We start from the raw sequence: 11,209 nt of genomic DNA on the forward strand, positions 1-11,209 counted from the left end.
GCTTATTTGATCAAATATGACTAAGCAGTAATCGTTCATTCACCAACCTAAAGAGTAAAAAGAGAAAATTAATGAATAGCCATGTGCTAATAAGCTGAGGTTAATTTGAATTGCCAAATGCCACAGATGAATTGATTTTGTACTTTCTGCATTTTTTTTTCTGTACTCTGTGCTTCCCCTCTTTAAATTCCCTTGTGGCTTCAGAAGAAAAAGATGTTTTCTAGTTCCTGTCAGCTGAGATTGGATAGTGCTAACATGTACCACAGCACAACTGCCTCACACTGGATGGGTGTTGAGCAGTGTCTCTAAACCACCTCTTGGGGAAATTGTTCTTTATTTCTCAGGGATATGTGAGGATGGTCAGAAGAACAAAAACCAGTTTAAATTTCCGCAGTCAACCTGAAGGACACACGGGCCTTGTGCCTTTTGGAATTTACATTTTGAGTAATTCTGTTAAATCACCCGAGCAAGTGATGCCCAGCTCCAAGGCCTGGGAAAATGCTTCAGCAATGCTATCAGTGTGTTCCAGCTCCACCTAATCCTCCTCATCATTTCTCACATGAACAGTCTCTCTGCCTTCAGCTGGGCTTCTGCCAGGCTGCAGTTTCAGGGGTGGCACCTGAGTGTGGCTAGCAAAGCACAGCCTCTGGCTCCTTCTTTTGCCACCCAGCACTTCTCCTGGCCCTCTGTCTGACACAGCCCAGCCCCTCTCCTCCCTGCTCACCTCTCCCCACAGGAGCTGTGGCCTTAAGTAAGAAGGGAAACTTTGATTTGGAGTAGGGAGGTGCAGAGGAAATGCCTGATGGAGATCATTATCACTTATCTCTCACTGCCAAACGTGCTTAGCTGTCGATGCAGTTGAGCCTCTCAGTTGAACATATCATTATGACTTGCTGTCCATTGGAGATCAAACCAGTGCATCCATCCAACTTCTCTGTGTACTTTCTTAGCCTATGAGAGGTAAGTAGAGCCATCCCTCTGCGGTGTCTCTCTGTCAATAAGCTGCCTGCATTTTGCATTAACAAAAAAAATCCTTTGACAGTTAGGGAAGATGATTATTACCTAGTGCCTCTTTACTCCCTACCCTGCTCCTCCAAACTCTGCTGCATGCGTTAATTTAAAAGAGGAAAACATAACAAGAGTAGGAAGAAAGAAAACCTCATGTCACAAGAAGCTCAATTTGAGAAGTTTAACTTCCCACAGGGAGTTAGGAAGCACAAACCTGTCTATGTGCTCACCTACACCATTAGACTTGGAATGTTTTTGAGGTGCCTGGTTTTATATTATGTGGTCAGTCCAGCCAGGCCCTGTTCTGCTGTAGCTGAGCCCAGTGCAACTTTTAGAGATCTAACAGATTTAGGTTGATGAATTTAGAACAGCTGTATTTTAGGATTTAAAAAATGGTAGCTGCGCTTGCTCTTTTCTGCATGGGGTATTATAACACTGAGGCTCAAACTTGTCTTTGGGAAAGTGCCTCTTCAGCTGTGCTGCCTCTGTGATATTTAGGTCTCTTAGCTGATCCTTCTTTATTTTAGACTTGAGAAGGTGTTTCATGCTTGGGTGTTATTAATACACAGCACCCTGGCTGCCCCTGGGCACCAGCACCTCCCGATGTTTCCACAGGACACACAGGTGAGCTTCCAACCTACATGCATCACCTTGGAGGCAAACAGGCAGCTACAGCCTCAGTCCCACTGAAAGCCCCATCAGCAGAGTCAGGATAAACCTAAAGGGGTCTCATTTAAAAACGGTGGGTGCTGTAAAGGGGCAGCTGTGAGTCAAGCAGAGCACAGGATTAAAAAAAAAAAAAGTTATTATGATGAGATCTATTTTCTCTTCTGGGAATGGTAAGGAAAGGACATATCTAAACTCTGACATCAGAGAGCTCCTTGATCCTTCCATCACATGCCAGAGAGCTCCTTGATCAGTCCTGTGATTGGTACCTCAGCATGCAGTTGTCATTTTGGGGAACGTTTCTTGTTAGTTTTCAGTTCCCCCTAGAGAAGAATCAGGAAGAAAACATGTCCTGCAGAGGGGCCCTGAGGGCAGGTGTGTTGGGGTGAGGGATGTCAGAGCTCCTGGTGGCTTTGCTGTGGAGGTCTGTCCCAGACCTGCCTTTCCAGCAGCCCTGCCAGGTTCCTTCCCTGCCCCAGCTGTCTGTGCTGGCAGCAGCTCAGCACAACACGAGGTGCAGCTTGGCCTTGTACCTACCCCTGTAAGGCTGCAATTTTGTGTTGTTGTTGTCCTTTTGTACCTGATGTGTTTGGGAAAAACGCTGCTATCTTGGCAAATATCTGGACATCTTTGCTGTTAAGAGAGCGGTGATTAATGTGCTTTTTTGTTCTCTCTGATTAAATTAAAACATGCGTTCTAACATGTCTTGGAGACATTTATAATTGTCCTCGTGTAGCCCAGCTTATCAGGACGCAGTAGCAGGTGTTGTCAGTGGAGCCAGCCAGGATTTCTATTGCTGTGTGCCAGCCCCTGTGCTGAGGGCCAAGACCCAGGTGCCCCGGCCCTGTGCTGATGCTGAGCGGGGCTTCCATGAGCATCCCGGCATCCCTGAGCCTGGGCTGGAGGCTGGGGACGCAGGGAACAGCCCAGCAGTATCTGCCACCCCATAGAGGCCCCTCCACGTCACCCTGCCCAGCTGCACTGGAGACTGGGCAAGGTGGCTTTGAAGATTTCTCCACGTCTGTGAGCGCTTGGAACAAACTTCACTGGCTTTATCTCAAACGGAGCTTTCTGCTTGTTTATCTCAAAGGGTGTTTCAGTGGACAGAAGCAGCAGCTTGGATGTGAGAAGGAAACACATTTTCTGTGTGGAGCCCTCTTGTCCTCACATGCTGATGTAACCCTCCAAAGTGTCCCCTCCAGCAGCAGCACTGCCCCTCCTGTCACAGAGCTGGGGCAGGTTGTGATTGCTGAGATCATCACACCAACCTGCCAGGTCTGCTCTCATCCCTGTTGTGCTCCTGTCTCATCCTGCAGGGGCTGCTCCCCTTCTCAAGGCAGCATCTGATGGTCACTCTAGGCAGGGTGGGGATCCGCTCTGTGCTCATTAAGTTCCATCCCTTTCTTTGGTGAATTTAGGCAAGTGGAGCAACCTTCTTCATTTTCAGCCCCGTTTGAAGGGTCTGGCACCATCAGCTAGTGCTATAGGAAAAGCTATCACTCAAAAAAGCCCACAGTTAAGGACTTGGAGGTAACCCTTCTTGTTGTGGAACAAAGATAAAATAAGTCTCATTTGAACTTGACAAAATAAGTTTCCCTTGTACTTTTGCCACCTTTGTGTGAGGAATGAAGACTGAACTAATGGTGGCATGAGTTGTACGTGAAGAGTGAGGTTTTCTGTTTCTGCTATTTTAGCACTGTTTTCCTTTAAAGAAGGTGTAAGCCCATGAAGGTGTTGGCACATACTGGTTGAAAGTCTGAAAAATGAGTATCAAAAGTTCAAAAGGCAGGACAGAGCTTTCCATGATGTATCCACCACATGGAAAGAGGAATGCATACTCATGGCATTGTTCTGTTGCAGCTCCTTGGTAGATTTTTCTGCGTAGGGAAAAGAACTTGCAATCCCTAATTATGATCCTTAACTTGGGGGCAGTTTGGCACTTTTTTGTTGCATCTCTTCGGTTTCCTTGGCCTGTCAGCCCTGGAGTCATATTAAATACTCAGCTGTGTTTTGGGGATGTAAATCTACTTGCAGTTCTGGAATGGCCACAGAAGGGCCTGGTCAGAGCTCTGGAGGGCATTCATCAAAAAGCATCACATAAGAGGTGTCTCTGATCACAGCAGTGGCCACTCAGGGTTACCACTGCTTTGGAAGCAGATGTGCCTCAGAAAACTGAGGTTCTAATCAAAGGTTTTCAGGGCAGCGAGTTACCATGGCAGTTGCAGTAAGATAAAACACTGCAGGATCTTTGAGAAGTCTGTTATAATTTTGGAGTTCTATAGGGCGCATTGTCCAAGAATTCAAAGCACCCCATTAAGTTTCACTGCTCTATTGTGAGGTAGGTAAATATGATTAGTTCCATTATTAGACTGGCAAGATGAGACACTGAAGTGAGATGATTCCCCCACTGTGGCATATGTACCACTGGTGTCAACTCTTCTGTGGTGTCAGCCTGCCACAGCCCAGCAAGGCAGCTGGGGGATGTCTGATGGCCCCTTTGAGCAGTTTTGCAGGCTCAGGTTCAGCTGTGTTTTCCCAGTGGTTTTCTATTCCTGGTCTCTCAGAGATTCACCCCTGTAGTGAATATTTTACATATTTCACTTGATGTATCTAAAAGCGGAGTTCATTAAGCAGTCCTTAAAAAAAAGCCCTAGCACACAGTTCATTCCTTCATTAGTGTCCATGTGCTGTCAGTGCTTTCAGCAGTGAGCCTCACCCCACAATCCCTGCTCTGCTACACTCCCACGCTCTGCACTTGTGCCTGAGACCAAACCTTCCCTGCCCAGGTGTGCTGCACTCCCCCAGACCTGACCCCACGCTGTCCCTGTCCCTGCTCAGCTCCTTTTGATCCCAGCGCAGCAGCAGCCTGGGCACAGACAGGTGCAGGCAGAACTTCCTCCTCAGCACAGTGTTCTTATTAAAAATTACCCCACAGGCTGATTGCTGTTATTATTCCTTTTTATCCTGTTATTGTCTCCCTTAGGCCAGTCAAACAGTGAAAAGCCAGGCTTTAATCAGTGATTGCTTTTACACTTGCTTGTGTTTCACACATGCTGGGAGGTGCGAGGCTCCAGCCCGTACTCTCTCAGAGGGCTGCTTCCCTACATTCCCAAGATTCTTTTTGTAGTTGATTTTCTACCTTTAAAGGTGTTCTGTACTCTAAAGGAGACAACAACTCTTTCTTAATCCTGTCTTCCATGCTAGTGTTGTTCTACCTCTGTTAAGGCATGGGATTATGCAGGGCTGGAGATGATCTGGGCTTTGCCAGCCATGTTTGGGATGGGGGGAAGGCAGCACAGCCATGCTTAGCTGTAAAGCCAGCCTTAAAGAAATTCAGCTTTCTCTGGGAAGGGGCCAACTGCAGCATTACATCTGAGCTCGTTCCAGCTCTAAGATCTCATCTAATATGGGGACACAGGAGATCAGTGTGCTGGAGAGGCCAGCAGGGATCCTTCCAAGGGAGCCTGGGTGATCCCCTGGCAGTGCCAGCCCACCTCCTGCTTGTCATCTCCACCTGCAGCCCAGCTTCAGTTCTAAACCAACATCCAGCCACTGGTGAAGTGGAAATGCCAACTGCAAGTGCAGCCCCACAACACCAATGCTAGCCAGACCCCACAGTCACCTCCCTGGTGATGGAACCTCTGTGTGTGTGTGCGCTCTGCGCCACACCTGGCAGGCTGCAGGGCACTCCTTGCTTTGTGTTCTTTCTCAGGAGATCATGCACAAGGACTACAAACAACGGGTCTAACAACTTTTAATCTCTTTAATTAAAAAGCCCCAGAGCTGCTGAGAAGTTCTCGAGTTCTCTGCCCATGGTAAGAAGAAAACTCTCTGTCCTTGCAGCCCTGCTGCCAGGTGTGCAGTGCATCCATCAGCCAGGGCTGGGCTCTGAAGTCCTGGAATCCAGCAGAACAGCCCCTGCTCCTTGGTCCCTCCCTCCTTCTGTGGCATCCAGCTGACAGAGGTGTCCTGTCTCTTTGTGCCCCTTTAACTATGGTCTCTCATCTCCCCTTTCTTCTGGTTTGGGATCTCCTCAAGGCTGACATTTTGGTCATGTTTTTAGAGCCTGCTGAAAGGTTCTTGTTCAAACCTTCCTAATGTTTTCCTTCTCAGGTTTCTTGCAAAGGGCTCCTGTGGGAACCCTGCTCTTTGTGCTTCATTTCATAATCCTCCACCCTGGTCTCAAATAAGTCATGGTAGATCTTGCTGATTCACCAATTAAATTGAGTGGAATAATTTGGATTATTTAAAAAATAATTTCTAATACAGTTTAAATCAGCCCAATTGATTGTTCTCTAATGTAGCCCCTATTAGGCACTTTCTGAGAGGGAAGAAAAAAAATGTCGCTTTTATTTTTTTTTCCTGACTTTTGGCTTTTATGGCAGCACAGTATTTGACTCTTTGCTCCTTGTCTTGCTCTGAAACAGTTTATCAAATCTCCTTCAACAATTACTGTCTGCTCCTCTATTATTCACTTTCACTTGCTTGATTCTTTCCTATCAATCAGCTATCTTCTCCCTTTCCAGCCTGTATTCTGTCAGCATAAAAGTCTCCTGCTGGAGCTGCAGTGCAGGGTAGGGCTGAGCCCTTCCCTGAGCCCCAGCTCTCCACACCCAGAGCCAAGGCAGGGGCTCATTCTCTGTCTCCCTGTTTCAGCCTAAGGTGCTCATGCTCTCCATCACCTGCTCATTCTTTCTCTCCTTTTGCAAGTGAGCAATTTCTGAGCCAACAAAGCAGTTTCTGCAGTTTCTGCTCACCGTCCCAGTAAAGCTGCATCTTTCACTGAAACTCAGGTGGGTACTAGAAGTTTTTAGGGCTAAAACAAAATGTCCTGCAGCGCTAGAGCTTCTCACTGATTTCTGTGTGCCTCGAATGAATCTCTGTCCAAGAGATTCACCTCACCATGAGATCTCCTCTGTAACTGGGTTGAAGTAGGACTCTGGGGAGGTTTGTTTTGCTCCTGAAAATAAAAGCTGCCCATTCATTATGACCACGAAAGTGGATCCTGCTCTATGTTCTGCTGTTTTCTTCTTTTCTTTACTTTCTCTGCATCCTCCCTCCCCCAGATTTCACCATCCCTAGTGCCATGTTGCTTGGTACTTTCGCCTTCATGTGTTTACATCATAAGGACTCTCAGAGAAAAACATTTTCCTAAGTAGGATGCAGAGCTCTGGTTTTATCATAATCATTAATAAAGCAATTAATTTGGTCTGTGCGCTATGAAATTCGAAGACCTTTGGTAGGTCATGCTTAGAAGTACATGTCTTTTGTATTAGTGAAGTGATAAAATTCAAATGGAAATGAGAAATGTTTTCTGCTCTTTACATGGAATGTGGAAAAAAATATGCTAGAATTTTACTGGATTATTAAAGGAAATATGTCAGAGGGACTGTTCCTACTCTGTGCTTTTGAGTGTCAGAAAAACGTGAAATATCACATTTTTTCAATGAAAAAAATAGACTTAAGGCATAAAAATACTGTTTATTTATGAAAAGTACATATTTTTTCCCAACCCCAAGCCTCACTCATGAAAGTGTCCTGCCCCCAGTGGCAGCAGGCTGGGTGGAGCAGATAAATGCAGTGCAGGGATGGACTCTTACCCTCTCCAGGCTCTGGTGTCTGGCCTTGCTGCTCATGTGGAGGGGGCTGGAAGGACAATGATGGTGTCTGGGCTTCCTATCAATTAGGATCAAAGCCACTTAGCTGGCTGAGATGTGCTTCCTCTGAATCCTCATTTTGGGTTTCTGTCATGCTTCTTTAATCTCCTACAAAGTTACATTTCCATAAAAAAAAATTCCATTTTTCCTGCTTATTTTCGTTAAGTGGAAAGTCTCCTTAATGATGTTTTTTTGGATTCAGAAGCTCCTCATCTAGGTCAGCATTTTCAGAATGCCAGTTTCCCAGTTGTTATATCGCTATGCCTCAAATCCTTAATTCCAAACAATGAAAGTCTTGGAACTGTTCTTGCTTTCCTTTAATTTCCTTCCTTCTGAGAGCTGAATTTTTCCTCTCATCATGGTCTCCATCCCAGCTTCAACTCATTTATCAATTTATAAGTCTCGCTTCTTCCAGAATAGTTTTTCAGATACGTATTTTTAGATGAGAGCTGTTCCATCTTTCCAAAATGATAACTTCAAGCTCAGCCACTGGAGCTGAGACATACAATATTTAAATTATTATTTATAGTACAGGAACATGTGGAGACTTTCATTAAAGATAAGGCATTAGCCCTGTGCCTTGATGAGTAAAAGCACAGTGAATGATGGTTCCTACTCTGAGCACTTTGCACTCTTTAGCCTGGATGGACTTGCTGGCAGAATTTAAGGAGAAATTTAACCCAAACACGTGTTGGCATCACTCAGGGCTGAATACAGCCCCCAGGTTTTGTCAGAGTTGCCCAGCCCTGCCTGCCCCAGCTCCGGGTGCTGCTGTTTGTGTCTCAGTGCCTGACAGGCAAGAGAGACAGCAGGATGGGATGAATGTGAGGAACAGGGGAACTGAGAGCCCCTGTGAGATCACAACCACCCATGGGAGATGCCAGGTGAGCACAGCTGGGCACATCTGCAGGGGAGTGCAGCAGAGTGATTCTCTGAGCTCAGCCAGGAGCACAGAGCTCAGGGCACGATGGGGGAAAACCACCTGGAGATAACAGGACAGCTGTACAAACAGGGCCAGACAACTCCAGATTCCAGCATTTTCCCAGCCACTGTTAGAGGTCCCTTTTCTCCAGCGTGTCCCTAATTCTTTTGATTCCTCAGCTAGTACCAACTCATGATCTGTCAGGCTTCAGCAGAGCCTGGTGCATTTCTGTCCTGAAAGAAACCTTTCTACTTGGATTACCATTTATAGCTCCATTTTTTTTTCACTAAGCGGTGTAAATTAGTTCCGTGTGACTTGATAGATTCTCTCCCTCCCCCTAGATAACAATGATAAAAGATCTGACCCCTTTCTAGATGTTTGCAAAGCCAAACATACAAAATCTAATTTGTTTAGGGCTGAGCTTTTAATTGCTTCACCATCACAACATGAAACCAGATGCTTTAGCAATCTTGGGGATTGATCGACTGATTTATAATAAGGGACTTGACCCAAGAGGGGTTATCAGCCTTGGATGTAGTAAAATAAATCTTTTTGGATTTGTCAGGACGTCGGTACACACTTGTGTGGGGCAAGGATTTGGTATGCAGCCTGTGAAGCCTGCTGTGGCTGCTGATGAAATGTCCCAGTGAAATGGTGTTCCAAGCTGCACTTCTTATCAGGGCTGACCGCTGCAAGAGGGAAGTAAAGCTTAACGACACTGGCCAGGGTTTGCTCTGCTCCCAGAGGAAAATCAGGCTGTGTTCACTGACCCAACAGGAGGATGAAACCCCTGCAGGTCTGAGGGGCTTTTGGGTTTTGATTGCTAAGAATTAGGATTGCAAAACAAACCCAGTGCTTATGTGCAGAGTATTCCTGGTTTTAAACTGCCTCTAATTAATTTAACGATCTTTGCTCTGGCCCACAATCATTCTTTAGCCTTTCTGAGGTACCACTGTTTTAGCCTTCTGCATGTGCTGATTAGTATCAAGTCAGAATAATTATTTTTTCCCCAGAGAAATCCCCTGTGTTTTACTCATAAATAAAAAAGGAAAGGAAGAAACATTCTTGATGGTATTTTTGCGATTTGACTTTGCCTTTAGAATAGAACTGCACACATACAGCACTTGTCGTCCCTAAAACTTACATTTTGAAAGTTCTTTGAAGATCTAAATTACAGATCTTTCATATGAAAAGTTAATGAAGGACTCTAAACAAAATAAAATAGAAATGATGACATGAAAGAGCCTTCTTATGGCTTCAATAACAAGATAAACAGTTTAATATTCCACATACTGCATTAAAAATAACAGCTGGGCTCTGTGGAGATGAATCCCCTAACTCAGCTGCACTGGTTCCACATTACCCAAGGACAGGTTGGTGACTCTCCCTCACTTGTCACCTCCCTCTGGCCCCAGAAATGCTGAAGGCTGCCAACACCTGATGAGTTTTAGCAGACAGCACCAGTACTTGAACAAACACAGAACAAAGTGCCATTACCAGCATCACTTCAGTACCCCCAAGTGATAGACACATTCTGTATTGACAGCCTCCAATTTTAATGAGCTATTGCTGTTTCAGACCATATTGATTGGCCTTGTTTTTTCTCTTCTTCCAATTCAGCAAGAGGAAACACAAACCAGCATTTCATTAAAAGGAGACTTTGTCCAGTATTTCATATTTCATGACTACTTGTGAGTGAACACATCCCATAAAATAACCAATTAATTCAGCCATGCTAAGACTCAGACTGAAAACTACACCACTACATTAACAGCAGCCCAGGGAGGCACAGGGTTTAACATTTCCTACTGTATGAAAAGCTCCCAAACATTATTTTCATCCACATCTCCTGATTCACTTCACTTTCTACTGCTTGGTTTTCCTGACAGCTTCTGCTGTGTTTGTTGTTCTGTGTGACTGTTGTACCATGCTGTTCACAGCTCAGGGTGTTTCAGATGCAATCCCCACTTTTCTGGGAGTGGATTTTGTTATTGTTGCTTTTGACAACATCACAGATTCAAATTAAAAGTGACCAAAAGAGCAGGGGAAGGAGTAACCTGCAATAATGATTTGCAAATTGTGTTAATTTCATAGTGGGATTCTGCTTTTTGATAGGATTTAATGCGTAATGAGCTCCTGAGACGTTATTTTTGCTTCAAAGCTTTGCTGAGTACTAGATCCTATTAAATTCTTGCAGTGAACACACCAAAAAAATACTTTGAGCTAATTTTAATAATTTTTAATTGAAGGAATATTTTTATTCCAATTTGAATATTCAAGCTGTTCAAAAGTTAACACATTCTCAAAGTATTCATCAGTCTTTTCTTTCCATAACATCTTTTTTTAGGCAGCCTGTGGCTTTTGGGGAGGGGAGCAGGGCTTTTTTTGTCTCAGATTTGTTTTTCAGACCCAATTGAAACAAATTTAGGCATATTTTGCTATTTATTTCTTTTTAAGTGCCTGCATGCTGCAGTCTAATCTCCATTCTTTTTATTGCTGTTTTATAGTCTACCATTATTGTTTGTTTCCTTTGCGTTTTCCTAAGAGCAGAAACAAAATACGAATTTCCCTGCTAGTCCTTTCTTGTGTGGTAGCAGGAGCTGGATTTGTGTGTGTGTGTGTGCCACGCTCAGTAACGTATGTATTTGGTTGTTAGCAGTGTTGTTATATTACATTAAATCTTAGGAATTCCAACAGAGCTTGGCATCCCAGGCTGCAAAACAACTCACAGGAGCCCAAACAGCGTCAAAATCTACAGGCAGGAGCAAGGAATGTGTGACTGAGCAAGGAAAGTGTGACTGCAGTGCTTCAGGAGGAGGAGGGGACACAGAGGGGTTCAGTGACCTGGCCCAAGCCTTCCCAAAGCTGGAGTTGGTTCCTGCAGCCACAAGACTCTTAGATTTATCCTCCCGACCTTACTGCTCTCCCAAATCCCGGGGAAGGGTGGAGAGCAGTG

Source organism: Cinclus cinclus, chromosome 15 (genome assembly GCF_963662255.1).
Source record: "Cinclus cinclus chromosome 15, bCinCin1.1, whole genome shotgun sequence".
NCBI classification, from domain to species: domain Eukaryota; kingdom Metazoa; phylum Chordata; class Aves; order Passeriformes; family Cinclidae; genus Cinclus; species Cinclus cinclus.